The sequence below is a fragment of the Ictidomys tridecemlineatus genome, unplaced genomic scaffold, assembly GCF_052094955.1.
Source record: "Ictidomys tridecemlineatus isolate mIctTri1 unplaced genomic scaffold, mIctTri1.hap1 Scaffold_407, whole genome shotgun sequence".
Taxonomy (NCBI): Eukaryota; Metazoa; Chordata; class Mammalia; order Rodentia; family Sciuridae; genus Ictidomys; species Ictidomys tridecemlineatus.
This window is the reverse complement of record NW_027522643.1, coordinates 236,599-254,057: the sequence shown is the minus strand read 5'-3', so window position 1 is coordinate 254,057 and position 17,459 is coordinate 236,599. Positions and strand designations below refer to the sequence as shown.

General features: G+C 34.4%; 1 non-coding gene and 1 pseudogene across 1 annotated transcript; one reads left to right on the top strand and one right to left on the bottom strand.

The window, feature by feature from the left end:
* The window catches only part of LOC144373479 (transport and Golgi organization protein 1 homolog), a 153,304-nt pseudogene that overhangs the window by 15,441 nt on the left and 120,404 nt on the right, over positions 1-17,459 (bottom strand).
* LOC144373481 (U6 spliceosomal RNA) lies at positions 16,568-16,675 on the top strand. The gene has a single exon (XR_013433152.1). It is a non-coding gene; the product is annotated as a U6 spliceosomal RNA (small nuclear RNA).

Sequence of the window (17,459 nt, the reverse complement as noted above, 5' to 3'; positions counted from 1 at the left end):
ATATGACTGTTTAGAATTTGGGTGATTTGTAGGAAATAATGAAACAAAAATTTTAAAATATGATTTTTAAATTAAAACAGGTAGGAATGATTCAAGCTAGAACCAAGGGAGAAAGAAACAAATAAATAATTATACCTTCTGTTCATAATTTGACAATTTCTGCATTAGTTCTTCATTTTCTTTCATGAAATTGTTCACCTTTTTGGAAATTTGCTGTTCATTGACTAAAAGGGGGAAATACACAAGATTATTACAATCACTAAATGAAATTCAATTACTCAATCTACTAAAAGCAAAGACATGTTATATGGTACTATGAGGAAATACTTCTTAGCATAACTATTATGCTTTTAAAAAGCAATCTATGCTTATTAGCAATAAGAGTATAAAAATTATTAGAATTTAAGAAAAATATAAGAACAATGATATTTTGCTGGGTGCAGTGGTGCACACCTGTAATCCCAGTGGCTCAGGAGGCTGAGCTAGAAGGATTCCAAGTTCAAAGCCAGCCTCAGCAAGAGCGAGACACTAAGCAACTAAGTGAGACTTGGTCTCTAAATATAGGGGGTTGGTGATGTGGCTCAGTAGAGTGCCCCAGAGTTCAATCCCAGGAACCCCTCCCATCCAAAATGATATTTCAATTTAAGCTTATTTCACAGATGGAAAATACAGTAAAGTGTTGTAGCTTGATATTCCCCCCCTTCTCAAAACACTTTCTTTTCCGAAAATGGAATCATTTAATTCTTTGCAAAGAAAAACAGAAATGAAAACATACTGATTCACATTACCATTCTTCAAATTATCTACTCAATTACTTAATGCATGATTAAATAATTAGCATAGAAATACTCTTCAAATGTAATACATCTGCATTACATCAATATTCATAGTTAATCTGCCCCAAATTAAAACTTATCATCATCTCCCTATCCACAATTTGTTCCTCCTCTTTATCTCCTATCTCAGAGTTGGAACCATCATCATCTACTCTATTATCCATGCTAGCAACCTAGGAATAGTAAAATTTTCAGGAGGTAAAAAAGATAATAGACATTAAAAGTCACTGTATCTACTTCTAACATACATAAAACACACATCAAACATCAATACAAAGGGTTATTACAAGTTTAAGAAACCTAAAAATTTACCTTGATATACTCTATCTTTTACCTAGAAGAGAGAAAAAAGATTAAATTTGATGTCAAACATCTGCTCAATAGAAACAGCATTCCTAAAACAACAGTCAGAATCATAACCAAGTGAGAATTTAATAACATTCTGGTTCAGGATAATAATTTATAGGATTAAAAATAAGTAAAGGTTAACAAGCCTTTTAAATTTAATTGGTAGTGATATTTCATAAATAGCCTCTGACATAAAAACACTAAGATATGTACCTTATTTCACAGCAAAAATGTGTGTATGTGTATGTGTGTGTGTGTGTGTGTGTGTGTGTGTGTGTGTGTATACTCAAAATCATTTACTTGACAATTCTAAATAACCAGGATAAAGTCTAGAAACAATGACTATTCAAAAGAAATCTGAGGAAACAATATTAAATGCATAATCTTTGTACTAAGATATGCCACTTTCACTCACCAGAAAACATCTTAGAACTCCAATTTAAATTTGGCTATTGGCTGAATTTAGAAACTAAGAGGCTACATCATCTTATTTCTGCAAACCACTAAATATATAGCAAGAAATCTGAAAGGAAAGACTGCTTGAAGAAAATGCACAAGCAATAAGAGAAATGACAATTAACATATTCTGGAAAGGACAAAAACAATCGTTTCCAAAAAACAGCAATAAACTACCTGATAATAAAACCTAAGCAGAAATTTTTTTAAAACATCACTAAATTTCTTTGTAACTTAGCATATTACTTGTCCTTTCAAATGTTATAAATGGTGATGGGATATTCAGATGTGTCCACGGATCATCCAGGGGATCTTCGTAACAGGAAATTGCATTCAGAAAACTCCAACACAGAAAAAAATGAACATTTCTTTAATGTCATAGCCTTGCTAACCTTTTACTCAAAATGACAACAGAGGAAAATGGGAAGTAGCATAAAAGCAGTCATCTAAGGTAGGGAGACTAAAGTTTTAAAGTCAAATGCTGAAACTGAGGAGCAACAAGCTAGGAACCACATCCCACATAACCTAGTGAAAAGAGAAACAGGTACCAGGGTTCTTGAAATGAAAGAAACAAGAGAGAGAAATATAAAATGTTTTCATGTTTTTCCCTTCTCTTTATCCTTCTATTTCCTTTTTACTTTTAGCTGAGAAAAAGTTCAATGAGATTAGAAAATTCCTCACAGGAATCCAGGCAAACAATTCTTCTATTTAAGAAGGGAATACTTTTTAAGAGATTTTACACTCAATTGTACAAGGAGAGGAAACTTATCTTAACAATGATATGTCTGAAATAATTAAGAAATCAGAAAAAGAACACTCAGATTTGAAAAGATTTGTATCCAATGTTTTTGGCCTCTTTAACTGTTAGGCTTTTCATATGCAAAGTCCATTTACCTAAAATAATTTTCTTCCAATTATGTTAAATAACTATGAAACAGAATGACCTACAGTACAAACATAAGTATGTATAAGCGCATATATATATGTGTGTGTGTGTATATATATATATATATATATACACACACACACACACACACACACACACATACACAGAGATAGACTAATTCTGCTCAGAAAAAAAAAAACCTTAATGAACCAAACATTTAATGGATTTTTGGACAACACATAATCTATACTTCCAAATAAAAAGGTATTTTCTGTACATATGATCAAATCATAAAATCTGGGAAAAATTTATATAAAAGACTGGAAAAATTATATCATCTCCTTTTTCTCATTTTACTATATTTCTTTGCAGCATTTCCCCCTGTTTGTATGTTTATATTAACATACAGTTCATCAACATTTAAATCTTAGTTTCTGCTTTTTTTTCCCACTTCACATTTAATTGTGAGCATTTTCTGTACCTCAAAGCTTTGAAATAAATAAATCTGCCTACTATTCCACTAATCGAACATACAATAACCCCTAAATGAATTATGTTGTGCTAAGTCTTCAATCTAATACACTGTTCCATTGAAAAACATTACCAAAATCTTCAAAGCATAGTTATTTCTTTAAGATAGATTACTAGACATATATGCTACATAAAAGGATATTTATCTAACCTATCCCATCTTTTATCCCACTTTTAAGACTTCTGATACATATGAAACTACTGGTCAGGATGGCTGTAAGAATTACCAGTTCTACCAACTGCACCCACACTAAATTATTTTATAATGTTAGTTTGACTTAAACCACTATTTTGTGTTTTAGCAATTGAAAAAGAAAAAAAGGGGGGGCAGTGACTATATAAAATAATCCTTGTACTTATGTGCTAAGGTATAAGTAAGTTAATTTACTCACAAGAGCAGTTCTCCAAAAGAAAATGACAAAGGATACAATCCCAAAGAAAACAGTGAATACTACAGGCTTCCATGGTAGTCCATAAAAATCAGGCCCAGGCTGAGTATCATCATCAGGCAATGTAGTAAACAGCTTAAACAGACAAATTAGAAGAAATGGGAAACCTTAAATTTATAACAAAACAGTCACAAAGAATCATAGCAATTCTAAACCAAATTCCTCATCAGAAATCCACCTCCTCAATATTTTCCAATTAGCTTCTTCAAGAGAGAGGATACTGGCAGTCTCATATTTTTTGTTCGCTTCCAGTGTTTTCAAGTATAATGAATCTAAATACTTTTTAAAAATATTTATTTATGTATCTTTAGTTTTAGGGTGGACACATTGTTTTGTTTTTATATGGTGCTGAGGATCGAACCCAGTGCCTCATGTATGCTAGGCAAGCGCTCTACTGAACCACAACCCCAGCCCGAATCTAAATACTTTAAATTGAGCATACATTTCCAGTTTGTAACAGGCCCTATATCATCACATTGTCTAACACCTGGCTAGAATCCCTCTGGATCATTCTTTTCTCTTAGATAACCTGGTTTTTATAATTTAAAATATTCATTTAAGACAAAACTTAAATATATGAAAGAACTAATTAATTTTATGGCAACAAATAAAAACAATGACGATATATGTATAAGATTTTAAATCTTACTTCCATTCCACTCTTATATACAGATACGTGACATGTAATTTCAGACAACTCTTGAAAACTGGCTTAGATAAACTTCTCTGAATTTAACATCCTTCTATAAAATTCAGAGCCTAATTTTAAATGGTTGCTCAAAGGCAGTGCAGTAAACACCTGCCTACTCTTCCCTGTTTTCACCGCCCTCTACACCTAATAGGAGATAACTGTCACTTGGGCCCAATTCCCCAGCAGTCTCCTTAGGGAAAAGACCCGTAGTAACATTAGCTGTTTGGATTGTTGGCTGCATTTCAGAACATACCATGAGGTTGTCACCTCTATTCCGTCAAAAAAAAAGTGCAAGTGGGGAAAGCTCAAGTACACTCTCACCGGCCTTGCTTAACCATACAGTCACGTCCTGCCTGCCTTGGGCCTGACACACTCCATTTCTCCGTCGCCACGACAGTCAGTGCACCCACTCCGCCAGAACTCAGCCACCCGACAGGGGTCCCAGGAGCTCTGGGTCCCCCAGGGAAACAGTGACAGAAGGCACAGTGGCAGGTACTGAGTCCATGGTGTAGGGACGGCTGAGTGGAAGCGACGCTTCCCTGCAGAAAAGCACAGGATCCTCTCTTTCACCGTTTCCTACTTCAGTAGGACCCAGCGCAGGGGGCGGGTACTGGGAGTGAACTTTGCCTTCCTCCACCACAGGCGCTTTCCGCCCAAGGCACGTAAAACCCATCATCAGAGGAAGCCCCTGGGTGGACTGCAGTGAGCAGACAGAGGATGCTGAGGGGCGGCGAGCGGGAAGAACCAACTGCGGAGCCCGGCGGGGGACAGCGCCAGTAGAGCCAAGCGGAAGAGTCCAAATAAAAGGACTCCAGAAGGAAAGAGGCTCACCTGTCCCCGGAACTGGGAGAGGACCGGCGATTTAGAAGGCCCTGGAGGAAGCCAGGGAAACTAGCAGAAGGGGATTATAGGCAGAGACTAGGAAAAAGGAGAAAGTCAGGCCTCCCAGCCCCTCCCAGAGCAAAACCCTTTTGTCAACGTGTTGAGACACCAGGTACCTACCTGCCCCAAAAGTGCAGACAGAAGAGGAGAAGCTTCTCCTGCTCCCTTCTAAAAGACTACTGCTCGGACTGGGCTTTCCTTCCCTGCTCACTCTAGTCCTGTTACTTTCTCCAATTGTGGATGACACTCTTTTTAAAAAAGCCTAACCCTAAGGAATCATGTCATTATCACCCCACGCCGGTGGCTTCATTTCTGGATGCCACATTTTAGGGTTGCATGACTTGTGGAAAAGAACAGAATCATGAATAGCCCGAAAAGCACGTGCTAAAAATTGAAGAAACTGGGGACATTTAACTTGGGGAGGAAATGAACATCTGTGGATCTTTAAAAATCTGTCGTCAAGTTGAATATAGTCAATTCAAAAGAACAAGAATAAGCAGGAAAGCACTGAAAAAGAAGAGCAATGAAGGGTACAGGGAGGGCAGACTATATAATTAATTCATGTACCCTCGTCCAAGCCCAGGAATACATAGAGATTGTGGGACAGAATAGAGAATCCAGAAACAGAACCAACTGGACATTTGGGGTACAATAAAAGTTAGTTTGGGGAAAATAGACTTTCTAATAAGTAGCGTTACCACATGGAAAATTATAAAATTGGATTTTTCTCTACTTATTCAAAAGATAAACTACAAATGGATAAGAAACATGAATGTAAAAATAGAAAATAAACAAGTACTAGAAAATATTAAGTGAAATTTTCTATGTATTATGAGTGGGCAAAACCTGCCTCATTGAAAAAATCTTTCCTGGCTGTATCTAAACCTGCTACACACACACACACACACACACACACACACACACACACACACACGCAGTTTGACAATGACAAACTGAGAAAAAATATATGCAACATATTATTGTCCAAAGAATCATGTTCCTGAAATATAAAGAACATTATAAATAAAATGGCCAGCAAACCTATACAAAAATGGGCTGAAGAAATAAACAGATCTCAGGAAAAGAAATGTAAATAGCTATAACATATGGAAACATGCTCTGCTTAGCTCATAATGAACAAAATACAAATTAAACCACACCAAGACACCATTTCTCACTTGCATTGGCAAGATCCAAACGTTTGACAACATACTCAGTAGGTGAGAGAATGTGGGGGAATACAAATTCTCAGACACTGCTAATAAGTATACAAAATGATACAACCCTTATGAATGAGATTTGGCAACATCTCCCAAAACTGCTTATATATTTACCTATTAACTCAACAATCCCACTTTTTTTTTTAACTTTTTCAGTGCTGGGGAAGGGTATCTTGGGCAAGTGCTCTACTGCTGAGCTATAGTCCACCAGCCCTAATTTCTAAAGATACTGGGAATACAACAACAAATGTTTAAAACTTGTATTTACAAAACTATGTTATTCAAGCATTAATTATAACAATACAAGATGGTCACAAAAGGCTGAAACAACCGTCATCAATGAAAGTTGTTGAATAAACCAAAGAAGAAAGAAAATAATTTTAAATACTGCTAAGAGCTGGTTTCCGGAATACATTTTTTAAAAATGAAGTAGAGAAAAATATTTATAGAATACTATTTGTATCTTAGAAAGTGAAAAAAGATGAATATATTATTTCTTATAGTTTTGAGGTAAAACTGACATGCAATAAATTACATGTATTTAAAGTGTGCAATTTGATGAATTTTAACATGAAATTATGAAATCACCATTATAATCAAGATAATATACACATCCTTTACTTCCAAAAATATTCTCATTCTCTAGGTAATTTTGCCCTTTGTCACCCTTCTTTCTTGCCCCCCACTTTCCCATTCCTCCAGCAAAATGTCTTATCTTAATAGATTGCTTTGTATTCCTCAAGTTTTATGTGTATGGGATAATATATTGTATTTTCTATGGCTTCTCTTATTCAGCATAATTTGAGATTCATCTACATCAGTTTATCTATCATCTATTTTTATTGCTGAGTAGCATTTCATTACATGTACATACCACAATTTGTCTATCATCTATTGATAGACATTTGGATTTTTTTCCAGTTTGGGGCTTTTACAAATAAAATAGTCAAGAACACTGATATAAAATTCCTCCTATTGCTATATAACTTATCTTTTCTTTGGAAAAGAATGGTTGGATATGACTGGTGTATGTTTACCTTTTTAAGAAGGTGATTCTACCACTTTATATCCCCACCAGATGTGTACCCATCCAGTTCCTCCATCTCTTCTCCAACCACTCAGCACAATTGTCTTTAATATTAGATATTTAATAAGTGTGTAGTGGTAACTCTTATGCTTCAAAATTGCATTTCCCTGATAATTATGTCAAGCATTTTTAATGTATTTACTATCTGTTTATCTTCTTTGATGAAGTGTTATTTTACAGGACTATATTTTTTTCTAATGTGTTCTAAGAGTTCTTCATATATCCTTGATGCAAGTCTTGATAAATGCTTTACAGTAATTTCCTCCCAGCTTGTGTTTTGTCTATTTCATTGACTTCAAAGTGTATTTTGAATTACAGAGGTTTTAGTTTGATGAATCCCACATTGTCAAATCCTTTTTAATGCTTTTGTTGTCAAATTTAAGAAATCTTTGCCAAACCTAAGTTCAACAAAAATTTTTCTCTTTATTTTTTTTCCTAGAGGTTTTGTAGTTTTGAGTTTAATATTTAAGTCTGTGAGTTAATTCAGGTGTCTAATGCAAGGCATGGATCAGTATTTTGCATATAAATATGCAGTAATTTCAGTACCATTTGCTGAAAAAACTTTCCATTCTCTACTTGTCTTTCCATCTTTGTCAATGACTGTTGCCATATATATTGTGTATCAGAGATATCTATCAGATAGATATCTCTGAATTCTTGGCTCTGTTTCAATATGTTTTGTCTGCAATCCTGATTACTGTAGCTTTAGAATATTTTTTTTCCTCTTCGTATGGTACTAGGGATTGAACACAGGACCTTGCATATGCTAGGCAAGTCCTCTACCACTGAGCTACATCCCCAGCCCTAGATTAAGTCTTGAAGCCACGTTGCAATCAGCTTGTCATTTTCTACAAAACTCTGCAGGGATTTTGATTGGAATAATGTTGACTCTGGTGATTAAACTGGGATGAATGGACACCTTAGTCTTCTGACTCATAAATTAGGTATATCTCTCCATTTAGGTCTCTTTAAATTCTATCAGCAATATTTTATAGTTTTTAATATATACATTTTAGTTTTTGCCACGTTTATGTTTAAATACGTCATATTTTTATTCTATTGTACATGGAAATCTTTAAAATTTCAATTTCTAATTATTCATTGTTAATATATAGAAAATATAATTGCTTTTAGATGTAAATTTTATCTGTCAACCTTACAATAGCTTTTTTCTAGATCATACCAGATTGTATCTATATATATTCATGTTATCTGAAAAGAAAGAGAATTTTATTTCTTCCTTTCCAATCTGAGTGCATTTTATTTCTTTTTCTTGCCTTAGTATACTAGCTATTTCCTTACTGCACCCCAGTACAATGCTGAATAGACGTAATGAGAGTAGACATCTCTGGTTTCTGATCTTGGGGAAAAGTATTCAATTATCAACCATTAAGTATGAGGTTAGCTGCATTTTTTCAGAGGATGTTTTAAGCTCCCTTCTATTCCTAGTTTGTTGTTTGTTTTTCTACATCAATAATCAATGCTGAGGGGCTGGGGTTGATACTCAGTGGTAGAGCACTTGCCTAGCATGTGTGAGGCAATGGGTTCAAATCTCAGCACCGCATATAAATAAGTGAATAAAATAAAAGTTAATCAACATCTAAAAAATTTTTTTAAATAATAATCAGGGCTGATTTTTTTTACATGTCGATGCAATTTATTGTCACCTACTTGTACATGCACACAAAATAACAATATAATTTGGCCAATATTACTCCCCAACATTTCCCCCCTCTGCTATATTTTTTAAATGCTTGTTTTGTATCTCTCGAGCTAAACACAAAGATTGTGCTTTTAGGTACATCAATGTGGTAAATTTCATTGATTTTCAAATGTTAAATAAATTTTGGATTCTTGACATAAATCCCCATCATCCGTCTAGTTTTTGTCTATGATGTATTTTCCTTTTACATATTGTTGTATTTGACTTAAATTTTTGTTTAGAATTTCTGTACAGATTCATTGGAGATCCCATGAGAGGTATGTGGTTTTCTTTTCTTATTATATCTTTGTCTTGGTTTGGTGTAGTGATAACACTGGATTCATAGGAGAAATATTTCCTTGCTTTAATATTCTACAAGGGTTTAGTATTACTACTACTATTAGAAATTAGTATCATTTCTTCCTTACAGGTTTAATTGGATCACCAATAAAGCTATCTTGGTCTTATATTTTTTTCTTTGTAGAAAGGTTTTTACCTATACCTTCAATTTCTTTAATAGTCAACAAGGTTTATGAAATTGTCTGTTTTTCTTGAGTGAACTTTTGCAATTTGTGGCTTAAATAGAATTTCTTCATTTCATCTAAATTGTCAAGTTAATTAACATAAACTGTTCATAATATCCCCATTATCAGTCTAGTATCTGTGAAATCTGTAGTGATATCCCTTCTCTGATTGTGAATATTGGTAACCCGTGTCTCCTCTTTTATTTCCCTCACTAGATGTTGATCAATTTTATTCATCTTAAAGAACTAGCTTTGGGTTTCATTGATTTTCTCTTATTTTCCTTTTTTTAAAATTTTACTGACTTATGGTCTTTATTATATCTTTTTTTCTTGCTTACTTGGAGATTAACTTATTTTTCCTTTTCTAGTTTCTCATAGTAGGAACTAAGTCAATGACTGGAGACTTGTTTTTTAATAAAGCTATCTTGGGCCTGGTAGTGCTATAAATTTTCCAATAACACTTTAGTGACATTGCACAAATGGATATGTTGTTTTCAGTTTTATTCAACTCAAAATATGAATTTCTTCTGATTTATTTGACTCAAAAATTATTTAGCAGTGGGGGCTAAGGTTGTAGCTCAGTGGTAAAGTGCTTTCCTCACATGTGTGAGGCACTGGGTTCGATCCCCAACACCACATAAAAATAAATGTACTGTGTTGTTCATTTATACCAAATATATATATATATATGATAGATAGATACAGATATACATATAGATATAGATAGCAGATAGCAGCCTGGCACTTAAGTTTTCAAATATTTGAGAATTTTCCAGATTTTTCCATTATTGATTTCTCATTTTATTGTGTTCAGAGAATAAGCTTTGCCTGACTTTGAATACTTTTATATTTACTGATATTTTTTTTAAGATCCAGAATATAGTTTATCTTGGTAAATGTTCCATGTGCACTAAGCTCCTTGGGGGTTTTCTATAAATATCAATTAATTTCAAATGGATGGATTGATTGTCATTCACACTTTCTACAACCTTACTTTTATTTTTCGTTTTCTGCCAATTGCTGAGGAGAGGATATTGAAATCTCTAAATGTAATCTATAGGATTCATCATTTTCCTCATAATTCTATCAATTTTGATACTTCATGTATTTTGAAGGTCTAATATTAAAAGTACAAGCATTTAGGTTTATTATATAATCTTGACTGATTCGTTTATCATTAGGAAATAACTTTCTTTAGTCCTGATGATATATTTTGCCCCACAACCTCTTTTGGTTTAATGTAGCTACTCCAGATTTCCTTTGACTAGTGTTTAACATGAGATACCTTTTTCAATCATTTTAATTTTGACTTCTTTGTGTCTTTCTATTTACAGTGTTATTCCCTTAGACATCTATTTGGGTCTTGCTTCTTTAGGCAATATGACAATCTCTGTTTTTAACTGATGTATTTAGATACTTTCCACTTAATAGGATTACTGCCGTGCATAGGTGTAAGCTTAATATAATCTTCTATTTGTTCCTTCTGTTCTTTGTTCTTTTTCTTTTCTTTCTGTCTTCTTTTGCAGAAATACCACTATCGGTATTTTTAGTGATTCCTCTATTGGCTTATTAAGCTATAACTCTGTTTTCTAATCTTAGTGCTTCAGGGTTTAGAATATACATCTTTAATTTGTCACAATCTACCTTCAGATGATACTATATTACTTCACATATTCAATAAGAACATTACAATAGTTACTACCCTTCTGAGATTTATACTGTTGTCATGTATTTTACTTTACATGTTTTCTAAGTCCCATACTACACTGATATTTGTCTTTAAACAGTCAATGACTTTTTAAAATGTTCAAATAAGAAAAATTATTTTAAATATTTATGCACACAGTCACCATTTTCAGTGTTTTTTACTCCTTTATTCCATTATTTCCATCTGCTGTCTTGGTGCAAGTGTAGGTGAATTCTTTCAGCTTGTATGTCAGTACAAGTCTTCATTTTAGAAAGATATTTCACTGGGCATGATATTATCGGCCAACATTATTACTCTTCAAATATATTAAAGGTATCACTCCACTATATTCTCTTATGCCTAATTTCTGACAAGAAATCTGATGTCATCCTTAGTTCTTCTCTACATAAATGTCTTCTCTAACTGCTAAGATTGCTCTTTATCACTGGTTTTGAGGAATTTATTTATGATATAATATACCTTGATATAGCTTTATTCATGCTTTTTGTACTCTAGTCCCATTTAATATCTTGGATCTGCAGATGTACAGTTTTCACAAATTTTTGGCCATCATTTCTTAAAATATTTTTCTGAATACCTCTCATAGCTCAACTTGAAACTGTCCCACAGCTCACTGATGCTCTGGTTCACTTTTCTTTAACAGAAGAAATTTTCCCTGTTTCATTTGGGGTACTTCTCCTGCTATGTCCTCAAGTTCACTAACAATTTCATCACAATGCTTATTCTGGCATTAATCCCATCCACTGTGTTTATCATATATTTTCAACTCTAGAAGTCTGATTTTCTTAAAATATATCTTCTATATCTCTTTTTACCTTTTTAACACACGAAATCTAGTAGTAATGACTTTTTTAAAAATGCCATTACCTCATTCTAACATCTCCGATAGTTCTCAGTTGGCTTTGATTGGATGATTCTTCTCCTCATCATTGTGGATTGTATTTTTCTTGCTTCTTTGCATGCCTGGTAAGCTTTGATTCGATGCCATACATTACGAATTACTATTCTTAATATTTCGTATACAATTAAATTACTGGAAACAATTTGATTCTCTTGGGTCTGAATATTTGTTAGGTATGACATAAATTGTAATAGTCAGTCCGAGGTAACATCCTTCTGATTATTCTACCCAACTTCCTTAGATAGTTTTTTCCAGGTGCTATTCTGGTCCCTGTGTTAAGACCTGTTCCTTCTAATCACTTAAGATGGTTTCTCTGACTTGCTAAGCAGTTTCATCACACTTATGTGCAGATCAATACCCTGCTGAACACTCAGAGAGCCTTTCACAGATTTCCAGAATTGTCTCTCAATGTAGCAACCTTCTTTTGGTACTCCACCCTGTGAATTCTAGTCACTTTGGTTTTCCTGGAATCTCAGCACCATCTCTCAATTCATGGTATCCTCTGGTTCTGCCTGACTTCCCCTTCTTTGTCATGGCTTGGGAATCTCTTAACATAGTAAAAGCTGGGGCAACTAAAGAGCTCATAGCATTTGTTCTTTATGTTTCCAGAATCATTCTTTGTTGCTTGATCTTCAATGTTACTGGATCTTAAAATTTTATATGTTTGTGGGTTTTTTTTCATATTTATTTTAGTTGTTTCAGTTGGGAAGGTGAAGCCAGTACCTATATAAAGCTATCATAGCTAGATGTAAAAATCATTTGCTTTTCTTTTTCTTTTTATGGTGCTGGGGATTGAACACATGGCCTCATGTGTGGTAGGCAAGTGCTCTACCACTGAGCTGCATATCCCTTTTCTCATTTGCTTATTTTTTTAATAGCAGAATGCATAATGAAATAAATTTTAAAAGTTAACTATAAAAGAGAGTAATATCAGGGTACACAGAACTGGGACAAAAGCTAGAGTTCTTTCAAAATCAGGCAGGAGAATCACAAGTTCAAAGCTAGCCTCAGCAACTTAGCAAGTCCCTACGCAAGTTAGTGAGAACTATCTCTAAATAAAGAATAAAGAGCCTAGGTATGTGGCTCAGTGGATAGGAGCCCTGGGTTCAATCACCAGTACCAGAAAACAGAAACAACTTATTTTCACAAATTAACTTTGGCTCTTCTAAATATTTAAATAATTGTAAAATAAATAAAAAAATCTTTAAAAATTAACACCTAAATATTGAAAGCAAAAATGAAACAACCTGTGATATCATGTTGGTGACAAACCACAGAAATGAATTATTTCAAACATACCTTAGTGGGATATAGCTTAAAGACAAGAGAATTTCATTTCATTTCAGGAATACATTCCTGAAAGTATTTTAAACAACATAAATATAGTCGTGTGTTGCTTAATAATGGGAATAAATTCTGAGAAACACATCTTAGGCAATTTCAGTGTGTAAACATCATTGAGTATACTTATACAAACCTAGAAAATATAGCCATTTCCACACGTAGGTATTCATATATGGTATATCATCGCTTTGGGGATAAAAACCTATAAGATATTATTATACTGAATTCTGTAGACAATTGTAACATTGTAAATGTTTATATATCTAAACATATCAAAACACAAAAAAGATTAAAAATACTAGGTGTCAAGAATTTTTTAGCTCCATTATTATGCACTAATGACCAAAATGTCATTAAGTGGCACAAGATTGTAAACAATTATATTTATGTCATTGAAAACTGAAACTCCAACATCAGAGAAAGAAAACACAAATCTAAGATAGATGAAGTGAAGTAAAATCTCTCTAACATCCTGAATTTTCATGGGAATTATCTAAATGACATGATCAAAAATCCCCACATATTTCTGAGCTTTGTTCACTAAAAAGGCTTACAGTCAATTTGAGCAATAAGCAATCCTAGTACTTGGAATGTAGCCTCTAAATATCATTTCCTATTGAAAGAAACCAAAGTTCTTTTAGAGAAATAGTTCCTTCAAGGTCTGGACAGGGAATGTTTAAGATGAACTTGGAACATCTCATAGTTCAAAAGCAAAGGAAACAGGTAACAATGACCACTAGGTGGTGGCAAAGGGTCCCAGGAGCCAAGATAAAGAGGCTTCTACAAGGCAAAAGGGGGAGAAATTGAGCATCAGATAAGAACTATTACTATTCCTAACTTGATTAAACACACCAAATATTTTTAAATGCATGACATCATATTGACTCTTAAATAAAAGTTAAAAATATTTCAAAAGCCCCTTTGGGTATCATTTGATAATGCTAGAATAATACCTTACTATTCTGAAAAGTGTTTAAATGAAGAAAAGGAATCAAATGTTTATCTCCTGCCTTAACTATAAAAACCGAATATCTGTGTAAAGAATAATCAATCATAGCCAGGCGCTGTGGCACACACTTGCAATCCCAGTAGCTTGGGAGGCTGAGGAGGGAAGATAGCAAGTTCAAAGTCAGCCTCAGCAAAAGTGAATTGCTAAAGCAACTCAGTGAGACCCTGTATATAAATAAAATACAAAATAGGCACTAGCCAAGTGCCCCTGAGTTTAATCCCCAGTACCAAAAAAAAGAAAGAATAATCAATCATAAATTTTTATTTGTATAGGCATCCCAGCCTTTAAATGAAGAAAGAAAAATCCCAGCAATTCAGACCATTGCTATTTTGCAACCTGTAATATATTAGCAAATCTCACCAAGGTCACTGTTGACTAGTAGTCAACATCAAAGGAGAGGACATGCAGATGTCAATGCAATATTTCCTATTAAGTTTTCATAAGAAACAGAATTGAACCTAAACCTGACTACCAATTTCCAAGAAATATAAAGCAATAGAGAGAGGCTGAGGTTGTTAGCTCAGCACTTGCCTAGAATGCATGGAGCCCGAGGTTCAATCCCCAGCACCACCAAAAAAAAAAGGCAATAGAGAAAACAGGTTAAATTGTTGTACCAGGGGGATGTCATTTATTCACCCAAACTACAATATATCCTAGAAGTCCCACAAACATATTTTTTTCAATTATTGCAAAAAGTTACAACAAAAGGAGAAATCAATAGAGAGTAACTTATATGAGACTTGTTCTCCCACTGAAAGCAACCAGAAAGTTGGAATATATATATTGGTACCAGGGATTGAACTCAGGAGCACTTGATCACTGAGCCACATCCCCAGTCTCAGCCCCATTTTGTATTTTATTTAGAGACAGGGTCTCACTGAGTTACTTAGCACCTCACTTTTGGCTTTGAACTTGTGATCCTCCTGTCTCAGCCTCCTGAGCCACTAGGATTAAGGCATGTGCCATCATGCCCAGTCAAAAAAGATTTTTAAAGAGCTATTTTTCAGATAGAAAGCCACAAGGAACATGCAACTGTCACCCCTAAGAGCAGGAGAACAAATAGGTGAGCATTCTACCTGGAGGCACCCTCTAGACCTCAGTTTGAAAAGGGGAACACAAATGGGGCACAACAGTCTCACTGAGGAGAGAGAGACCAGAGTTCCAGGAGATTAAGCAGCCAAAAATATGTAGAGAAAACTACCAGAAACATGGGAGCCACAAAGAAAAAGAGTTCCAGAAATCTGCATGGAGGTGGTCTTCAGTTTGGGGCTACATTCTAAGCAGTACCTGTGAGGGCCAAGAACAACTATAAGCTAACCAATCCCACAGTTGGCACTGAGCTGGGAGAAGTCTGGATTCCAGCTAGCCAGAGACAGTTGACGTACAAAAACAGTATGGTCAACAAGCTCATGAAGAAGTATTTGATCCTGGCATCATGGCACATATCTGTAATCCCAGCAATCAATCCCAGGTTGAGGCAGAAAGATCCCAAGTGTGAGGCTGGCAACTTATCAAGGGCCTAAGGAAGTTAGTGAGACCCTATCTCAAAAGAAAAAAAAAAGTTCACTCAATATCATTAATTATCAGGAAATAAACTCACAAAGACATACCCACTAGAATGGCCCAAGTGCTAGTGAAGATGAAGTCAAGTGGAAGTCTCCTAAATTGCTGGTGGAAGTATAAAATGATTGTGGTCATTTTTTAGCATGGCTTGACAGTATCACATAAGACAAAAACATACATTAAACGTAGGAGGCAATTGCACTCCTAGATATGAGTCCACTTATAGTGGCATATATATGAAACAGTACTGTAGGAAAAATGAATCTATAGTTTAAAAAAAAAGTTATCAATGGTTGCCTGGAAGGGGTGGTGAAGGCACTCACTGGGAAGGATCCCAAGGAAACCCCTTTTCTAGTGAAAAAAAAAACTGTTCTATATCTTTATTATTGTAGTTTTTACATGGGTATCTACATTTGTTAAAACTCAGAGTGTGCTTGCTTTGGCACCACATATACTAAAATTGGAACAATACAGAAAATAATCAGCATAGTCCCCGAGCAAGGATGACACCCACATTTGTGAAGTATTCCATAGTTTTGTGGAACCAACCCTTCAGCAGATGAATGGATAAAGAAACTGTGGTACATATATGAAATGGAATATTACTTATAGCATTAAAAGAGAAAAAAATTATGGCATCTGCGGGTGAATGGGAATATCAGGTTAAGGGAAGTAAGCCAATCCCCAAAACCAAAAGCTGTATGTTCTCTCTGAAAGTGGATGCTGACCCATAATGGGGGTGAGGTGGGTGGTAAGGGGCATGGAAAGAATGGAGGAACTTTGAGCAAAGGGGAGGTAGGACAGGTGAGGGGGCAGAGGGATAGGAAAGATGGTGGAATGAGATGAACCACATTACCCGAGGTACATGTAGGACTACACGTGTTGTGTACAATTAGGAAAAGTTTTGTTCCATTTATATACAATGAATTGAAATGCATTCTGCTATCATGTATAACCAATTAGAACAAATTTAAAAAACTCACTGATATTGGCTATCAAGGAATTACTGTTAAGTTGTGTGATGGCCTGTGGGTTCATTATACTATTCTCTATGCTTTTCTTTAAAGCTTTTCTAATTAAATTTATTTTTTAACTAGTACATGGAAACAAACATTATAATTATTGAAGTAGGTAACATGACATTTTGATGCATGTATACACTATGTAACGTTTAAATCAGTTAAATATATCTACCTCCTCAAACATCATTTCTTTATGGTAAAACTTTCACAATCTTTTTTTCTAGTATTCTAAAATATACAGTATGTTATGGTTACCTATAGTCCCCTACTATTCTCTCTGCTCTTATTTGAAAGTTTCCA